The sequence below is a fragment of the Salvelinus fontinalis genome, chromosome 7 (assembly GCF_029448725.1).
Source record: "Salvelinus fontinalis isolate EN_2023a chromosome 7, ASM2944872v1, whole genome shotgun sequence".
Lineage (NCBI taxonomy): Eukaryota > Metazoa > Chordata > Actinopteri > Salmoniformes > Salmonidae > Salvelinus > Salvelinus fontinalis.
In genome coordinates this window covers 29,963,012-29,979,171 of record NC_074671.1, presented here as the reverse complement: position 1 = coordinate 29,979,171, position 16,160 = coordinate 29,963,012, and the positions used below count along the sequence as shown (strand labels likewise).

At 42.1% G+C, this 16,160-nt stretch overlaps 1 long non-coding RNA gene across 3 annotated transcripts in view; it reads left to right on the top strand.

Annotated features, from left to right (window-relative positions):
• Positions 1–1,878: 1,878 nt before the first annotated feature.
• The window catches only part of LOC129859366 (uncharacterized), a 43,323-nt gene continuing 29,041 nt past the window's right edge, over positions 1,879–16,160 (top strand). Inside the window, exon 1 of one of the 3 annotated variants that reach the window (XR_008760155.1) lies at positions 1,879–2,127. This is a non-coding gene — a long non-coding RNA (uncharacterized LOC129859366). The remainder of the gene's footprint in view (positions 2,128–16,160) is intronic. The other 2 variants (XR_008760154.1, XR_008760153.1) reach the window with 2 other exon arrangements.

Sequence of the window (16,160 nt, the reverse complement as noted above, 5' to 3'; positions counted from 1 at the left end):
GACTGCACTTGAAGAAGTTCTTGAAATTTTCCGGATTGTCTAGCCTTCATGTCTTGAAGTAATGATGGACTGTCATTTCTCTTTGCTTATTTGAGCTGTTCTTGCCATAATATGGACTTGGTATTTTACCAAATAGGGCTATCTTCTGTGTACCAACCCTACCTTGACACAAAACAACTGATAGGTGCAAACACATTAAGAAGGAAATAAATTCCACAAATTAACTTTAACAATGCATACCTGTTAATTGAAAGGCATTCCAGGTGACTACCTCATGAAGCTGGTTGAGAGGATGCCAATAGTGTGCAAAGCTGTCATCAAGGCAAAGGGTGGCTACTTTGAAGAATCTCAAATATAAAATATATTTTGATTTGTTTAACACTTTTTTGGTTACTGCATGATTCCATATGGGTTATTTCATAGTGTTGATGTGTTCACTATTATTCTACAATGTAGAAAATAGTAAAATTAAGAAAAACCTTTGAATGAGTAGGTGTGTCCAAACTTTTGACTGGTACTGTACTTTATCTCTGCTACCATACACAACTATCTGTAAGGTCCCTCAGTCGAGCAATGAATTTCAAATACAGATTCAACCACAAAGACCAGGGAGGTTTTCCAATGCCTTGCAAAGAAGGGCACCTATTGGTAGATGGCTCAAAATAAAACAAAGCATTGAAATAAAACATTGAATATCCATTTTAGCATGAAGTTATTAATTACACTTTGGATGCTGTATCAATACACCGAGTCACTACAAAGATACAGGTGTTCTTCCTAACTAAATTGCCAGAGAGGAAGGAAACTGCACAGGGATTTCACCATGAGGCCAGTGGGGACTTTAAAACAGTTACAGAGTTTAATGGCTGATATTGGAGAAAACTGACGATGGATCAACAACCTTGTAGTTAATCCACAATACTAATCCACAATACTAACCTAATTGACAGAGTGAACAGGAAGGAAGCCTGCACAGAATAAAAATATACACACATTGGGCTATTGCGTGTAGATGGATGGGGAAAAACCTCTATTTAATCGATTTTGAATTCAGGCTGTAACATAACAAAATGTGGAATAAGTCAAGGGGTATGTACATGAAACCTTGACAGGACACTTTCACATGTCCTATATCTGTCTGTCTAGTAACCTGTTGCGTCAGTAGCTATTTGCAAAGGGACTGTTTTACAACGATGCCAACCCTATATCATAAAATATATCAGGGTTCCCCAACTGGCAGCCCGCGGAATGAATTTGGTCCCGGGTGGGTTTTTTTGACCCCTCAAGTTTTCTAAGCATTTTCAATGTTGGACATAAAAGACTGTTAAAAACACCAGAAAATGAGCTCCAAGTGGTTTTAATTTTGGAAATATTTTCCCAAGTATTCCCACGCATAATAGAGAGACACGTGATCGTATACAAATATAACAAAGGTTTGAAATGATGATGTTTTAGCCAAATATTATATCTGTGTGGGCTTCTTGCGGACAATTTGCAGTCTACAAATTATTTGTAATTATGTCCTGGCCCCAGACAATCCGCTCAAGAAAAAAATCGGTCTGCGGCTAAATCTAGTTGATGATCCCTGAGCTATACCTTCCCTGTATGGGTTGAGTGCCCTATACTGCAGTGCAGGCTGTTGCATAAAACTGTTGCCTTTTCATCAGGTTGTAATGGAGAAGCCCACCTGCCACTCCCAATAATACTAATTTGAATAAATAGACAAGACACATGACAAGTGCTGAATGGTACATCCACATTACCATCAGGCTGCAAGTATTGGCAGTATGTAGTGGCTATTTATTATTGCACGCATTTGCATAAATATGAATTACACCGACAGCATCTGCCTTATTTATAGCACGAGCCCAATAAATCATGCGTGCTGCACGTCGATACGCCGATGTGGACGTGATATTATCATCATCTCTAGACTTTGCAGCTCCTCTGTGGCTCGAGCTGACTTATCGTGACGTCACCCACTGTATCTGACTGTATGCAGCCCTTCATGGAGCGCGTGGCTGCGAGCACATGGAAAGGAGGTCGAGATTTGTGCTTGAAAGACACGCACCTATTCATCCGAAATGGAATATAAATAATAATGCGCAAAATAGAGTCAGAGAACGGGTAAGAGCTCTCTCTATACTATCCATATCGGGTATACATCGCTTTATGTCGATGTATGTGTTAATGTTCAATCAAAATCCTTTCAGTGCATAGCATTCTAATAATGTAATCTAACTGCAGTAATGTTTTTAATCAAATGGAACCTGTAATATATATTTTTCATGTTAAAAGTTATTTTTTATTTGGTGAGCTTCCAGATTATCATTTTATGTTGTTTTTTTAACATGGTGTCACATTTTTGTATCACTTATCATGGGCAGGATGTTTATTTCGTCCAATATCAAATGGCTCATCTATATAATATTGTTGTCCACAGAACTGTTTCATCTCAATTGATCCCATGTATAAATATAGTATTATGTTGGAAGATTTTCTTGCAAATACTCTACTGTTGAAAGCTTTTCTTGTAAATAACGTACAGTAAATGCATTTTAAGACACACTTAATGTTTTGCAATGCTGTTGTTGATGAGAATGTTATTACGTTTCATATTTATTATATTCTATTTGTTTTATAATCATTTCCTAACATCAAACACCTTCTCCACCAGCCCAACATTCATTAATGCATGAATACATTTAACAATTTCCCTTTTGCTCTATGCCATGTTTGTCATATTTGTGAAGAATGATGCACTCAGTTGCATTGTTTCACTTCTAGTTGTGTCCTTTTTATGTTGCAAAACAACAGATTCCAGAGGGTAGGCAGCCATATTGGATGTGATACTTTATACAGTAGCCTATAAGAGCAATCCATTGTCTGTCTGATATCGACGCAGAGAAATAAACAAAGGGGGACGAAGTCCTATTATAGCAATATATATTATATTCAGCACATCCTTTTTTTTATTAAAAGATGTCAAGGGTTTAGATTTGATGGTGGAGCCGTTTATAGTCTTATTATAGTACTAGGCCACCAAGGGCATGTGCAGCGTTTCGATTCTAGATCGAAGTGATTATACACCATATCACATTTTCCTGAGCATATTTGCTGATATTCATTCAGCCCTGGCTGCACATTTACAAGGACGTCGATATGATGGTTGATGATTCAGATGCACACACCCTCCTTTTAGCACTTTGTGATAGGTGCACATGGCTCCGTCTGCACGTGTGTGTGTGTGTGTGTGTGTGTGTGTGTGTGTGTGTGTGTGTGTGTGTGTGTGTGTGTGTGTGTGTGTGTGTGTGTGTGTGTGTGTGTGTGTGTGTGTGTGTGTGTGTGTGTGTGTGTGTGTGTGTGTGTGTACACTAGTTTACAGAATACAAGGTCATTGTCCCCCCGTGGTCAGGTTTCATAGGCGCAAAGACACTGGAGGGTCGTGTGTCATACTTCTGGGACATTGGCACCCGTACGAGTCAATGGTCAGTACGTTTGTTGTCACTTTATGGTATGTTTGTGCTGGTTTGCATGGTAACAAGATAACACACTGTCCCTTTATGGAAAACGGATCCAGAAACATCCAGGTAGTGGTGCTCATTTGGCTTTCAGTCTGTGATGGTCTGTCACTTATGATGAGGGCCTTGCCTCCCGGTAATATGACTGACGACAGAAAACCTTGTGGCTTTCTCTGGGAATGAGCCAATAGGCATAATGAGCTATAGACACACTGAGGGATATCAATTATTAGAGGATCGTGGTGTTCTTATTCCTCTTGCAAATAGCCTGTTACTTCTGCCTTTCTCTTGCGCACAGATCAGCAGGTTCACTCCCTCTGATACACATGCTCATTATAGGGGATGACGCATTGGTCCCCTTTAAACCCTCAGAGCCAATCAAACAGCTTTTCCATGTTATCAGTGCATAATGTTTTTGTTTGAGTTTGCATCCCATATGGCACCCTATTCCCTATACAGTGAACTACTTTTGACCAGGGCCCTATAGCCCTGGTCAAAAGTAGTGCAATATATGAAATAGGGGAGCACGGCCTTCGAATATGATAGGTAAAGATATAGGTAAGAGTAGAGTGCACAGCACAGGATGAGTTGTTACGAACGAGTCTGGTATGAAACCAATGCACTACCTCACTATGTGCAAGCAGACAGCACATGTTGGGAGGCAGGACTACATGGGGGACCATCTGACGTTATGTAATTCGGCCTGTAAGAATGTGTTTTTTTGCAACAGAGAGGAGCTGGAGTAGATTAAGCACACAGCTAGTCCTCCCCTACAGTGGGCTGGCTATGTGAAGAGCAGCCAACCCTACGCCCCGCTTTACAATAACGTCACTTTCTGATGACATCATCACTTTTCTACTCGGGTCCACTTATGTGTAGCTCTCTCTCTCTCTCATTCACTCTCTGTCTCTCTCTCTCACTCGTTCTCCCTCTCTCTCCCCTCCCTCCCTTGCGCTCTCATTCTCTCTATCCATTAGACGGCAGCCTGTCTGTGTTTTCTTTGGCAGCCGGGACCTGGGTCTGCCTGCCAAGTGCTTCCCTGCACAATGTTTTCAGTGTGAGAGATGGGTTATGAGAGGCACAGTAAGAAATAAAGTTGTGGAATCAAAAAAGGGTAGTTAGTTGCCCTGTTCAGTATTCAGCACAACATGTAAAGCAGAAAGCACCAAACTTTAGAAGTGATATGGATGTGGTTACTGTCTAATAAGGGGTTTCCCAAAATCTCGACCCTGCCATCCTCCAGTAAACAGCTAATCAGAAATGAATGTTGTGATTGATAAGAACTAACTTCCTTTCGAGCATATTTTTTTCACCACAAAATGTACTTTGTGAATGTTATTCATGTATTGCATTTGTTTATTTGAGGGACCGTTTTTATGCGGTAGAGATCAATCTCTTCAATCACAGGTAATGTGACCATGGCAGATGCCATCTACAATATAATTCAATCCTATTTGCAGTTTGAAATCAAATGAAAAACACACACTCACATCGAGGAGGTTTTGGTTCACTGTGACTTGGCCTCTAATTGGTTGAATTTCCGTGTTTTCTTAGGCTCAAATGAGGGAGTTTTTCATAGTAGAGCGCCTCCAGAGAGTTCCCTGAGTTCCTTGGAATGATTAAAAACATAGAGCAGAGCTGTGGGGTGGTCACAGGCCTGTCTGTCTGTTATGTAATGCTACTCCCCCTGCTGAATGAAGTCACTGGCTAGCTTCAGGCACGTTTCAGGAATATTTAACCATAGAATTAGGAGTTAGATAGGATCTCTATGTATTTAACCGAATAGGGGAGGGAGAAAGAGAAGTTGGAAATGCAGAAGTGATACAACATGAATGTGATACACTGGCCCCACAAGAACATTTCCATACAGAATGGTGTGCTACTGCATAACCTTGGAGATAAGATCACATTTTACGTTTACATTTGAATCATTTAGCTAGCAGACTATTAGGACTATTATTAGCACACTCTTATCCAGAGCAACTTACAGTCGATGCATTCAACCAAGTAAATCACCGTACTTATAGGCTTAACTATGACAATACAGGAAGTGAAACGTCTCTTTCCTCTCTATAGGCAAGATTTAGTAAGACGCTACAGCCTAGCATTTATATAGTTGAAGCAGAATGCTGCCTACAGTATGGAAACACGGAGGTACCAGACAACTTTTTTTGTCGCCTCGCTCGCAGAGTGGTTGTATTCAGAAAAAGGGCCACAGTGACCTCATAGAAAGTCAGCCTGAAAAGCCTTTTGTCACACCCTGACTTTTCAGGCCCCGTCGGTCAATCCATGTTCAGATGGAACGCAGATAAAAAGCTGCTGAATGGCTGGAATCTGTCGAACCTTTTTGTATTTGGATGTGCTGGGTGTCAATGCAGAGAGAGTAGAATGGAGAGAGCATTGTCATGTGTTTTATTCCAATGATGCCTAGCATGCTGTGTTGGCTGGATTAGAACTAATTCTCCTCTGAGATTTTCCTCTCTGCCATAGATGCATATTGCGCACAGCCTTATTTGTGCTGGGGTTTGTGAGTCAAAAGAGCACTGTGTTGAGTTTAAAGGGATAGACAGGGCCAGGAGAGGAGGGAGGGAGGGAGCGAGAAGAATGCCAGTGGTAGTGCTGAGCGATTATTGATTTTTGAGGTCGGTTCTGTTTTCGTTCGATTATTTAAAAAGATATCATGTTTTTTTCAATTTCGGTTTTGATGATTTTTTTCAACATGAAATACATTCTGAAATATTTACATTAAAATGATTAGAGCTTTTTAATGGATATTCCAAAGACAACAATTGTGAACATTCAATTGCCAAAACATTTAAAATATTCTATCAATTTGTAATATTTAATTCCTTAAAGTCATCATCTCATCTCTGCTCAGGCAGTACCAGCCAGCCAGCCAGCCAGACCACCATCTAACGTTATCTCTGTTCTCCCCATACTGTACTGTCTTTAGTTCTCCTATTTAGCTAGGCTAGCCTGCCTAAGTATGCTGCAGAGCTGTCTGACAATCATTTTACAAGTTTTCAAAGTAGATACTTTCACGAACTGTCTCTATCCCGCTCTCTCGTTTTTGTGCTGTGTACATTCCTCTCTCATGTGGCGGCGTATGCAGTCTGTGTGTATCCAACCTAACGTAGCAGGCGTAAAAGTGGATCCATCTCTGTCTGAGCCGGAAAAGAACAGGCGCAATGGATTATGGTCATTGTAGTTAATCTCATGTTGTATTATTGGTCTCATCTCCAGCGCTCCTCTGTGTGCACCTTCCCATTTACACCAGAGATCTGTATATAATGACAAGATGCACGTCTCCGCCCTAACAATGGGAGTCGTTGTCCCGAAGGCGGGCGGCAGGTGACAAGTTTAGGTTCAAATAAGCTCATAGAAACGCATTGGCCTTATTTTAGACAGATTTTAGCAGTGAAACCACTCTCTTCGCCTCTTCCTCTATGGTTTACACACACACACCAAGCTCCTCCCCCTGCCTCTCACGCCAACAAAGTTGAGAGATCACAACTTCCTCTCTGTTTTCGTATGTCCCCAGGGAGTCACCCGCACACACACACACACACACACACACACACACACACACATACACACACACACACACACACACACACACACACACACACACACACACACACACACACACACACACACACACACACACGAAACAAACATTGAATTACAGAGAGAAAGTAAGGACCTTAGCTGGCAGGCAGGCAGAGAAAAGCGGCTAACATCAGAAGTGTGATCTTTGCTCTACTTCCCAGGTTCTGCAGACGTGATGAGTCATGTTCTGAACAATGTGTTTGATTTTGCTGTCAGTTTACCTCCAGCTACAAGAGAAAGCAGCACAGTGATTCACACTGTTTGACTGACCCACATACAGTAATACATGTGCTGCTGCTGCCACTATTAGACTAAGGAGCTGATCCATGAAAATAAATATAGTTCTCCAGCTCTAATGAATTGCAGTACAACCAATGACGTTTAAACACAACCAACAACGTTTAAACACAATCAATGACATTTGCACCGATGCAGGACTTGGGAGGGTTAACACAAAACATAGGCCTAAATGTGATTGTTACGCAACAGGATAGTTACCCACGCTGCCCTCAAACCAAGGCACGCTGACTGCTAATTATCAATAGTCCATGTTTCAACTTGTCAATTTCAAATTATTTTCCAACAAGTTTTATTTTCTAACAACAGTTTGAATTGAGGTGTGTTCCACCTCCTTGTTAATTTGCATACGAAGTAGCCCATTTCACTCTTGCGGACAATTTATGTTTGAGGTTTTACTGAGCGGACAAACTTCTCTCTTCAAGTGAGCCCAAGCACTTCCCTAGTGTTTTCTCAGATCAAGTATGAAGACATTGTGCATCTCTAGTCAGAACAGGCCTTGCACAAACGTTTTCCCACAGCACATTTTCTGGCTGGCTCCCGCATTGCCTTCATAGTTGTTTGTCTTACAAATTGGACGTTGGACATGTGTTCATTACTATCAAAGTAAGTGGCGTATTTTCTTTATATCATGTTGTCGTTTCATGTTTTCAAGTACTGGTGACAAATCATGCATTCTGAATCATGACGCCAATGATCTTCAGGTCGGAAAGTCGGAGCTCTAGAAAGAGGCCTGAGTTCCCGAGTTGGAAATCAGAGTTGGATGACCGTTAAAATAGTTTCTCCCAAATTGCCAGTTGTCTTGAACGCGACATCAGATTGTAACTTTGGTACCTCAGGGTTGCCAGCTCAGACCCCCTTTCCAGGGGTTTATTTGTTTTTAACGTATAACCTTCTCTTGTGTTTTCCCCCATTTATTGATAAATCCCCCATTATATTAGTATTTCCTGCATCATATCCCCCTACCATACCTTCCCCCATATTTTTCAGGCAATGAGCGTAGCCATCGTTGACTTTGTTTATTTGCGTCTTATGATGGCATTCTGGATTTGGGAGTTTTCGCTTGTCAAACGTAAACAAACATGGCTGCCATTATAAAGAATGTAGCTGCTGTTAGCTTAGCTGACACGCATTTATTTTCTAACAACAATACATTAGTCTCTTGTACTCACCAGAGATGTGGTACATTGTAAACTAGTCTAGCTGTTAGGTCGCTAACTTATATTTTGTTTTTTGTCAGCGCAACCTGATATTTAGACTGGTTTATGGAATGAGTTTGGCTTTGGATGTGTTCCGTGTGATGCTTGGATGATGAAGTTTGCATTTATCTTTTACAATAAACGGTCAAATTGAGGAATAAAGTTTAAGACCTTTATTTTCCATCAGTACAAAAAAAGATTTAGATGCTGTTTAAACAACAATGATGTTTAGACGCGTTTGTTGCGTCATACGTTCTGTTGCTACTGTTCCAATCACGTATTTGAGATTGTACGCTGCAGGGACCACTCAACAACGATCACAAATACGTGATTGTACGTGTCAAAGGGTTAACATTACACCAAACATACACAGAGCATGGTTGCCATGTTCTCAGAATAAGATATTCATGTTCTAGACACGTTTCATGGGACGTTGGAAGAACATTGTGTCCAGTTTTCTGAGGGTTAGTAGAATATTCCATCAACGTCCCACCAAACATGTACACTGAAAAAATGGTTGCCATTTTCTCAGAATATAAGGGATATCTCCACTGTCCAATATGACTCTTAATAGAACGTTCTCTAAAGTTATGGGAATGTTTGTTGTTAGCTGGGAACTTCTTTTAATTTACCTAAGAGGTGATTAATAAATGTAATAGACTTTAAAAAATTGTCATTAACTAATTATGAACCATTTAGTGCTAATTGGTGTTATTTTAACAGCCTTTCCCATCTAACACATGCTGTTGGAAATGAAAACCAAACCTATCAGCTAGACAGTCTGACAGCCTAGGGATCACGTGTGCTGCCTAGTGAGGGCCGCTCTATCCCTAGGTACAGATCTAGGATCAGCTTCCCCTCACCAATCCTAACCTTAACCATTTGTGGGGAAAATGCTAAACTGACCCAAGATCAGCATCTAGGGGCAACTTTCGCCCTACTCCATGTGGAGCCTGTTCACGGTGCACTTTAAGGAGAGTTAAAACAACATAAATGAAATATTAATGACTACCTTTCAGGATCTGCGCCAACTCTCTCCATCACCTGCTCATCAGGGGTCTTGGGTCAGTCTGCTGTCGGTCTGTGTCACAGGATTAATTAGCCTGATTGACAGACATTGCAGTAGGTTATTGCACACACAGAAGGTAAATGCACACACACAGACACTCACTCTCACACACACACGTTTGTATTACGATCTTTGTCGGGACCAAACAATTTACTCCCATTCAAAATCCTACTTTCCCTAACCCCTAACCCTGTTCTGTTCACCATCTACCCTGGCCTGTCTCCCCTTGTCTGGTACAGGTACCCCCCCCACACCCCCCCCCCCCCCCCCCCCCCTCTCCCGAGCTTTCGCTCGCCTCCAGCACACACGCACTGTTGGGGCGAGTGACTCTGAACTTACAATGGCTAGTCCCAAGTCATTATATATTTTATTTTTTTCTTGTGCATTTTGCCTCATGACTCCTGCATGCTTTGTTGACTACGAACTTTCTTTACCCAACCGTGGGACAGACTATGTTTGTTCCCACATTCGGAACTCTGACTCTCTATTGATTACACAAACTTTTGGCCTCCCGTCCTATTCTAACCACCTCTCACCAGCTTTGTATTCGTGTTACCTGATGAAATTGCTGTACAATATGATCTTGTTGCCATCTAATGTACATTCAAATGTCATAAATCAACACTGAAGAGCTCTCCCTGTCCTCTGCCGTGCCCTGATTGTATTACTGTTGATGATATCTGCAAATGTGCATGTACACCCTGGCCCATCTACTGTTGCTAGCCCCAATTCTGACTTTGATATCTGCTTCACTGATTTCTGCTCTCGTAAAAGCCTGGGTTTTCTGCACTTAAACACTAGAAGCTTATTACCTAAAATGGATCAATTGAAAGTGTGGGTTCACAGCTCCAATCCAGATGTGTTGGTCATTACTGAGACGTGGATAAGGAAGAGTGTTTTGAATACTGATGTTAACGTTTCTGGTTATAACTTTTTTCGGCAAGACAGATCTTCCAAAGGTGGGGGAGTGGCAATCTTTACCAAGGATCACCTTCAGTGCTCGGTTGTCTCCACCAAGTCTGTCCCCAAACAATTTGATTGGCTGGTTTTAAGCATTACACTTTCAAATAGCTCTTTGTTGACTGTTGCTAGGTGCTATTGTCCCCAATCAGCACCGGCCTGTACCATACCTGCCCTAAGCTCTCTCCTAGCCCCTTACACTAAGTCTGAATTTGTCCTGCTAGGTGACCTAAACTGGGACATGCTTAACCACCTGACCAAGTCCTAAAGCAATGGGACTCCATAAATCTTTCTCAGACTATTACCAATCCCACAAGGTATGACTCCAAACACCCAGAAAAGGCTACTCTCCTCAATGTTATCCTCACAAATAATCCTGATAGGTATCACTCTGGTGTTTTCTGTAATGACCTTAGTGATCACTGTTTTTACAGCCTGTGTTCGTAATGGCTGCTCAGTGAAACGACCTGTCCTGATTTGTCATAGACGCTTGCTAAATACATTTCATGAGAAAGCCTTCCTTTATGTACTGGCCTCTGTAAAATGGTATAGAATCAGCTTGATCCCCTCTGTCGTAGACGGTTGTACCTTCTTTTTCATATTTTCTGTGGTATTGTTAACAAACATGCCCCATAAAGAAAATGAGAATTAAAAACTGGTTCAGCCCCTGGCTTGACCATGATCTTGCAGAGTTACTCCATCTCAAGAATTGCATTTGGCTGGCGAAAGGCTCGGCACACGCATACTCAGGCTGACTGACTCTCGTTCAGGCAAATGAGAAATAAGTGCACTCAGGCTATCCGGAAAGCCAAAGTTAATTACTTTAAGGAGCAGTTCTCTCTCTGTGGGTCTAACCCCAAGAAGTTCTGGAAAACAGTTAAAGACCTGGAGAATAAACCCTCCTCCTCAAAGCTGTCCATGTCCCTTAATGTTAATGATGTGGTTGTTACTGATAATAATCACATGGCTGAGCTCTTTAATCACCACTTCATTAAGTCAGGATTCCTATTTGACTCAGCCATGCATCCTTGCCCGTCCAACATTTCCTCATCTCCCACCCGTTCTAATACAACTATCCCCGATGCTTCACCCTCTTTTTCCCCTGCCCCGTGACAAAGTTTCTCTCTGCAGGCAGTCACTGAGTCAGATGGTTTAGACCCTTTCTTCTTTAAGGTTGCTGCCCCTATCATCGCCAAGCCTATCTCCGACCTTTTTAACCTGTCTCTCCTTTCTGGGCAGATTCCCATTGCTTTGAAGGCAGTCACGGTTCGTCCTTTCTTTAAACGGGGAGATCAAGCTGATCCTAACTGTTATAGGCCTATTTCTATTTAGCCCTGTTTATCATAAGTGTTGGAATAACTTGTCAATAATCAACTGACTGGCTTTCTTGATGTCTATAGTATTCTCTTTGGTATGCAATCTGGTTTCCGCTCAGGTTATGGATGTGTCACTGCAACCTTAAAGGTCCTCAATGATGTTACCATTGCCATTGATTCTAAGTAATGTTGTGCTGTTATTTTTATTGAATTGGTCAAAGCTTTTGATACGGTAGACATGGGCCGACTAAGGAGTATTGGTGTCTGAGGGGTCTTTGGCCTGGTTTGCTAACTACCTGCTGACTCAGCCACTGCCTGTCACCAAGAGAGTACCCCAAGGCTCGATCCTAGGCCCCACGTTCTTCTCAATTTACATCAACAACATAGCTCAGGCAGTAGGAACCTCTCTCATCCATTTATATGAAGATGATACAGTCTTGTATTCAGCTGGCCTCTCCCCACATTTTGTGTTAAATGCTCAAGAACAAAGCTTTCTTAGTGTCCAACAAGCTTTCTCTATCCTTAACCTTGTTCTGAACACCTCCAAAACAAAGGTCATGTGGTTTGGTAAGAAGAAGGCCCCTCTCCCCACAGGTGTGATTACTACATCTGAGGATTTAGAGCTTGAGGTAATCACCTCATACAAGTACTTGGCTAGACAGTACACTGTCCTTCTCTCAGCAAATATCAAAGCTGCAGGCTAAAGATAAATCTAGACTTGGTTTACTCTATCGTAATCGCTCCTCTTTCACCCCAGCTGCCAAACTAACCCTGATTCAGATGACCATCCTACCCATGCTAGATTACGGAGACATAATTTATAGATTGGCAGGTAAGGGTGCTCTCGTGCAGCTAGATGTTCTTTACCATTTGGCCATCAGATTTGACACCAATGCTCCTTATAGGACACATCACTGCACTCTATACTCCGCTGTAAACTGGTCATCTCTGTGTACCCGTCGCCAGACCCACTGGTTGATGCTTATTTATAAAACCCTCTTAGGCCTCACTCCCACCTATCTGAGATATCTACTGCAGCCCTCATCCTCCACATGCAACACAAATTCTGCCAATCACATTCTGTTAAAGGTCCCCAAAGCACACACATCCCTGGGTCGCTCCTCTTTTCAGTTCACTGCAGCTAGCCACGGGAACGAGCTGCAACAAACACTCAAACTGGATAGTTTTATCCCAATCTCTTCATTAAAAGTCTTAATCATGGATACTCTTACTGACAGTTGTGGCTGCTTTGCGTGATGTATTGTTGTCTCTACCTTCTTGCCCTTTGTGCTGTTGTCTGTGCCCAATAATGTTTGTACCATGTTTTGTGTTGCTACCATGTTGTTGTCATGTTGTGTTGCTACCATGCTGTGTTGTAATGTGTTGCTGCCTTAGGTCTCTCTTTATGTAGTGTTGTCTCTCTTGTCATGATGTGTGTTTTGTCCTATATTTATATATATTTATTTATTTATTTTTAACCCAGCCCTTTGGGTAGGCCATCATTGTAAATAAGAATTTGTTCTTAACTGACTTGCGTAGTTAAATAAAGGTTAAATAAATAAAATAAATAAATAAACCTCATCTTAATCTCTTTATCTCAAACCCTAACCAAGCCATCTTCAGATCTCCTTAGAGATTGTCATGCTGTAGTGGTCTAGTCATGAATAGAATTCATACAGGGAGGAATCTAATTTTAGATACGGGAGTGTATCTTGAATTGTCACTCAAATCTCTCTTTGATATCAATGCATGTTTCGTGTAAAACTTTGAGTTAGAGTTTCCATTCAGACAGCCAGGTGGAAATCTCTTTCTGTAGTTCCTCTGTTCTCACTGCCTGGCACAGTTGGGCTACTGCGTTATTTTAGGGGCTGCAGGGCAAGTGGGACAGCAGTTGGCTCCGAGGAGCAGTACAGTGTCAGTTACTGTCAGAATATACACCAGCGCAGCGTCGCCAGGTGTCAGAGCGTGTCCCCTCGCACGTCAACCACTCTAAATGTAGCCTGTGTATGGAGCCTTGACCTGTCACTCAAACCTCCAGCTGTCTGCGTGGATGGATGCAGGCTTGCTGAGCAGAGGTGAACTCAGCTGAGGTATGATCCCTGGGTGATCAACTTCTCCTGGCACATTTCTTCCACGGATGCCCCATCAAAACATTACACCTTAGAGCATTCTTTTAACAGCAGGGAATGTACCCCACTAACCGCAGGTCATCATCGACTCGTCATCCCAGTGGTTGGAGGTCTGTTTTTAGACAGGTCCTATTCTCAGTAAGATGAGTAATATTTCCACTCTAGAAAGGAAAGGGGTAGATGTATTCTGAGCCCTCAGGCCTTGAACCACATCAGACAGAGTGTTTCCGTGTTGGATTTGGAGCATGGAGCCATGGAGAATAACCTGTGTTGTCGAAATCCATGACAAGTTCCCTGGGAAAGCATGCATGGTACAGTGTATCAATCTGCCCTCTTGTTCCGGTTGTTCGACTTTTATGGTGCTTCATGGACCTAAGCCCCCTTCAGCCCCCTCTCCTGTTGGCTTTGATGGTTAGCTGGGGACACACTGATCTTGTTCCCCTCGGAAGCACTGACCGACCATCCCTAGGGAGGGATTGATTGCTTTTGTACTCCCCCATACTGTATGTACCTCTATGTAAAGCAATAGGAGATAGCCTGCCATCTGGGGGAAGTGATACCTCTGTCTGCTGAATCATACTGTTAAAGTGGTCCCTCTTCCTATCTGTCTCCCTCATGCCTCTCCTGTGCCCCACTGCCCCCATCTCCCTCCCAGAGAAGATAGTGCGATTACTGGGCTAGAGGGATGTAACTTATCTTAATGTGGTGGTTGTGTCACGCTTCGGTGCCTATCTGCACAGAAAACCTTTAGACTGTCTTGTTGAAAGTGGTGGAGAGGTTGGTACAATATGTGTTATATAGAGGATTTGTAGAGTGCAAAATAGACTTGTTTCCCATCACATTTTTAACAGTACAAATGTCAAATATCAAATTATGATTTCATTTTATTGGAGATTGGAGAGACTCTGCGAAAGATAGTATGTCACAAAGGCTGTGGGGTGGATTTGCACAGTCACGCTACTCTCACATTCTTAGCAAAATATCTTAGTCATTATTGCCGTTTTGAATTTATCGGTCATTTTAATTGTTTATATGGAAATGACTTGGAAATACTATTTATGCATCTTTGTTTACTATCATAATGTGTATAGATTTCTCCTCTTTCACGCATTTATGAAACTTTGGCTACCAGTTTTGTGCCTTTGTGCACAACTTCCAGATGCTTTTCCAGGTTTGATGTGATGTTTCTGGATGAAGAGAACAATAGTGCCTTTGCAGTTTGCATTTTACTAAAATGTTGTTCCCTTTCTCCTCGATTAACTCAAAATAATGGGAGCATTTCCACAAGGAAACGGTTAAGCGGGGTATCAACTCAGATGCCATATTTCTTTGAACTATGAATGTTACAGATAGAAATGCATTGACGAAAGCTAATGTGATTCCTCAAAGACACTGCGTATGTGGTATGGATTTCAAAGAGACGACAGAGAGGTCTTTTTGAGATGCTCAACTATCTATAATTCTACCGGTTCCCATCTTTCAATGAGAAACTAATTTTAGATTCTTCAAAGTAGCCACCATTTGCTTTGATGACAGCATTGCACACTCTTGACATTCTCTCAACCAGCTTCATGAGGAATGCTTTTCCAACAGTCTTGAAGGAGTTCCCACATATGCTGAGCACTTGTTGGGTGATTTTCCTTACTCTGTGGTCCAACAAATCCCAAACCATCTCAATTGGGTTGAGGTCGGGTGATTGTGGAGGCCAGGTCATCTGAATGCAGCACTCCATTCCTCTTCTTCTTGGTCAAATAGCCCTTACACAGCCTCAAGGTGTGTTTTGGGTCATTGACCAGTTGAAAAACAAATGATAATCCCACTAAATGCAAACCAGATGGGATGGCGTCTCGCTGCAGAATGCTGTGGTAGCCATGCTGGTTAAGTGTGCCTTAAATAAATCACAGACAGTGTCATCAGAAAAGCACCCCCACACCATCACAACTCCTCCTCCATGCTTCACAGTGGGAACGACACATGCAGAGATCATCCGTTCACCTACTCTGCATCTCACAAAGACATGGCGGTTGGAACCAAAAATCTCAAATTTGGACTCATCAGAA